This window comes from Tiliqua scincoides, chromosome 3 (genome assembly GCF_035046505.1).
Source record: "Tiliqua scincoides isolate rTilSci1 chromosome 3, rTilSci1.hap2, whole genome shotgun sequence".
NCBI classification, from domain to species: Eukaryota; Metazoa; Chordata; class Lepidosauria; order Squamata; family Scincidae; genus Tiliqua; species Tiliqua scincoides.
The window spans coordinates 68267941-68272524 of NC_089823.1; positions in this window are offsets into that span (position 1 = coordinate 68267941).

A 4584-nucleotide genomic window follows, 5' to 3' on the forward strand; every position below is an offset into this window, starting at 1 on the left:
TCGCTTCTCTAACTGAAACCCCCCCGGCTCGGCCCGGGCCTTTATATAAGCCTCCGCCCCCTCGCCGCCGCCGCGCCGACGTCACGCGCAGGCCACGCCCCTTCTTCCTCTCGGTCCCCTCCCCCCACCTCGGCTTGCAGCAAAAGGTATCGCGGGGAGAACGCTCCGCTCCGCATCAAGAGGTGGGGGGAGGGCGAAGGGATCCCAAGGCTCCCGCGAGAACTGGGCAGGCGGCTCCTCCCGCACCAGGCTAGGGCGCTCCGGCTGTTCTCGCGAGCTTTCCCTACACAATGTTTACAGCGCGGCTCGCGCGAGATCCTCCCCCGCGGCTCTCTCGCCCCCTCCCCTCCCGTGGCGCTTCAGCTCTGCCTGCGCAAGCCCCCTCCCCCCTCTGGTCGCTCCCCTCAAGATCTCGCGAGACTTCCGTCCAAGTGAAGGAGTGTGCTGGCAACAGACAAGAGTCTCCCTAGGTCACGTGAGCATCCCTGCTGGGTCTAGCCGCCATCTTAGGTTCGGTGGGGCTGCTGAAGTGGCGCAGCTAGTGCTGGGGGGGCAAGAAAGGAAGTCGCAGATGGGGGCCCAGCGGCCAGGCCGCGGCCTACACCCTGAGGGAAGCAGCAGGAGAGAGTGTCATTGTGTGTCATGGCCTCTTCTCGCCCGTGTGTGAGTGTGTGACGTAGGAGCGGTCGCCTGGCAACCAGCTGGGTGGGGGGGCCAGCCATGCCCACAGGAGCCAGGCCCCCAGTACAGGGGAGCTCCCCTTCTGTGCCTCCCGCTGGCAGCCTCCAGCACCCCCCCCCCGCTTGCCCAGTCCTCTCAGAGCTCCCTCTGTACTGAAGTAGCTGCTCTGAGGAGGGAAGCCACAGAAGAAGAAGCAGCAGTAGCTTCATCGGTGCCGTGGGGTGAGGATGAGAATGGTCAGGGGTGACCCACTCGAGTGGCACTTCCACGTACACTGACGGGGGACTCAGCCCCATTAAATAAGTGAGACTTGTGGTAATGCAGAGTTCAGGGACATGTGGTGGGTGGGGAGGCAGGAGAGGCAGAGCCTCCCCATGGGAGTCCTGAAAAGCAGTGCCGCCGCAGTGTGGGGCGCACAAGCACTCCCAACCCATGCGTGAAAGCTTGTGCACCCCACACGGCTCTGCCTCCCCACTGACAGCATGTCCCTGATAGAATTGTACTCCAGGATGCAGTGAAATCAATGCTCTAGTAAATACAGGTGCATTTCAACTGGATGAACAGCAACCAGCTCTTGGGTTTGATATCCAAGACAGCACCAGGCAGTTTCCCTTCCTCAGACCCACACACTTGGGTTTGCATCTTCCCCCCCCCCCAGGTAAAAATCCATCCTTCTCTTGCTGTGCAACAACTCCAAGATGCCTTCCTCTCGTCGGCTGCAGCAGTGTTTCTCAGACGTTTTGAGCTGGAGCCCACCGAATAAACTTTCTCTGCTGCCCAAACCCACCCCCAAAACTGGAACCAGCCATCTGTTCTAAAGCAGAACACACAGAGATTCTTACACGTAGTCATGTGCCTACAGCCTGCTGGTTTGTGCATTACAGAAATGGAACAAGATGTCTCTGCACTAGATGTCCTCAAACCACATTCAGGGAAACTTAAAACAGTGTAGCTTTTTCCCCTAAATGATTAATCCATCTGTGAGAATCCTCAGCTAGGGGATGTTCAGCATACCCAGATTTTGACTGCTGAGGGAAGGAAGAAAACCTACCTCTGGAGTTCATCCCTCCCTGAGCTCCTGCTTCATATGAAGCTGCCTTATATTGACACAGACCCACAGTCCTAGCTTAGTATGCCCAACCCTTCTGGGAGATGTCAGAAATTGAGCCTAGGACTTTCTGCATACAAATCATGTACTCCACCTACCACAAAGCTATTGCCCTATTTCAATTCAATGCCCTGCAAGGTGAGGATAGCTCATAATTTGAGATTCATTCAGTGACACTTTCCTTCTGGGGCCATGACTTTGAAAACATTCCTGAACTGAATCCAACTTTTAAATTAGGCCCTTTGTTATGTAAAAGGCCTGGTTTTTAATAATTGCTCTTAGTCTGATTTTTTCTACAAATATCTGCTAGATAGAAAAGTGTCATGAAACTGCGTTTACCTGAAGAAAAATACCACAGCAACAATTGTGGTACTGTATTTTCACAGTTGTGTTCCTCATATGCAACAAGAACTACACAAGAAGAAACAGTAGCCAAAGATAGTAATTAATTTACAGTGCAATTTGATGACTGCTGAGAAGTAAATCTCATTCTCTTCAATGGAGCTTACTCCCTTGTGTGTTTAGAACTGCAGCCGTACACTCCATTTTGGAGCCTGCTTCCTTATGAAATAAACACATTCTTTCTGCTGCAACTCATGCTTCAAAACAATTTCCTACAGTTCTATGAAGCTCCAGATACCTCACAGTATCTGATATTTTCTAGAGATCAAAGGGCGCAATCCTAACCAATATTCCAGCACTGACCTAGCCGCAATGCAGGCCCAAGGTAAGGTAACAAACATGCCCTTCTCTTGAGGAGGCACCCCTTGACTGCCTCTCACTGCAGGATGCAGTGCACGCTACACTGGCACAGCTATGTGTTGGTTAGGATTGCGCCAAAAGTCACGTTGGTCTTAGAACGTTATCTGTATGCAGCATATACTATGAGGCCTATCTCAGAGTCTGAATTGTTCTCTCACAGTTATTCCAGGGCCTAGATTTGCCTGTTAATTGTGTGCAGGTCAATTCTTCATATGAAGTCAGTTCTGTTTAACTGGTGAAAACAGTAACAAACTTGTATAAATACAGTATATAAACCTCTGGCAGTGAACAATTAAACAATCAAACATCATATATCTCTAATCTGCAACTGCATCTGTTTGCATTTAATCCAGTGCTTCTCAAACTGGGTCAAGACCCACTAGGTGGATTTCAATTTCATTTCAATATTTTATTGTTAATATACTAGACGATGCTAACATGGTATATGACCGCATTGGTGGAAATGTTACAGGTTTGTACTTTTAACAGGCTACTCTGTATATGCTTTTAACAGAATGGGACTTACTTGGGTGAGTGTGGAAAGGATTGCAGCCTAGGATTGTTAAAATTTTTCCTGCTTGATGATGTCACTTTCTGTCATGACATCACTTCTAGTGGGTCCTGACAGATTCTCATTCTAAAAAGTGGGCCTTGGTGCTAAAAGTTTGAGAATGACTGCTCTAATCAAATTAACTTCTTTGAGTTAACTTGAGAATGACTGCTCTTGATAACTTGAGACTTGACTCCTTTGAGTTAACTTGAGAATGACTGCTCTAATCAAATTAACTCAAATTAAATCGACACACTCCTAGAGTCTACGAAACCATTTTCATTCTGTGTTCCAGTAGTGAAAGACTGATGCCTGTAATTGTTTCAGATGTTTCCATTTCTAATATTTACATGTTTATAGGTATTCTAATCATTAACAAGCCTTGTTATTGTAACAAAAAATATATATATTGGTGCTGTATTTTAAAAGGGTATTTTGATAAATTGTACTTCACGTGTAAATTGCATAGCACAGGACTGACTGTTCAAAAGCTACTAATACAATTTTAAAAAAATTCTTCTGAGGTTGCAAACCTATGCACAAATTGGTGTAACCTATGGTTGTAACTTTATTCAAAATAGTGGAACTTGGTTCTGAATAAATATGCATAGAATTGTACTGCAAAACTGCAATCCTATAGGCATTCCTGGGAGTAAGCTCCACTGAACTCAATGAAGCTTACTTTTGAATAAACATGCATAAGATTGAATTGTTAAGGAAACAAACATTTATTTTCAGTATAAAAAATGTTCCTAATCCTATATTACTACCACAAATATTTTGTGTTTTAGTAACCTAAACATTATTCAGAATTCTTTAGTGCTGTTGAATCTGATTGTAATCTGTAGATAAAAAAACAGAGAAATAGAAAAAAGTAGGTAGCTTCATTTCAGAAAGGTTTGCAGATACTGAAACTTCATAAATGCTTTATTCATGTTTTGTTTGCATTCAAGAACTTCAGGTACCTGTGATAACTGGGATTTATATAGTGGGCCCTCCTTATCCGCAGGCAAATCATCAAAGTACCAGCAGATTTGAATATCCACGGATGTCAAGCTCACAACTGGAGGGCCTCAGAGGACCTCTTGGACACAACCAGAAATGAGTTCCTTTTGCATCTGTGAAGCGTTCTCTGGCACAACTGGAAGGCACATTTGGTTCAGGGTGGCAACTTCTGGTCATGTCCAGAGGTGTTCTGAGGCCTCCAGAGGGCTGGGCACAGTCCCCAGGTAGGGCCCCTATAGATTTCATGATCCACAAAATGTAGGATCCCCGCTCATACCAGGGGCCCTCTGTATTCACGTACTGCTGCAGGGCCTTTTACGACTGGCACGGACTCCTTTACAGCAGTCAGTGCCAGTGGAAGAGGTGCTCCAACAAAGGCTGACTCAGGTAGGATTGGACCTTAACTTTCATGCAAATGCAAACCCATCTATAAACATGATTTTGAGGAAAGTACTTTTCTAGAAAGTATTTTTTCCAG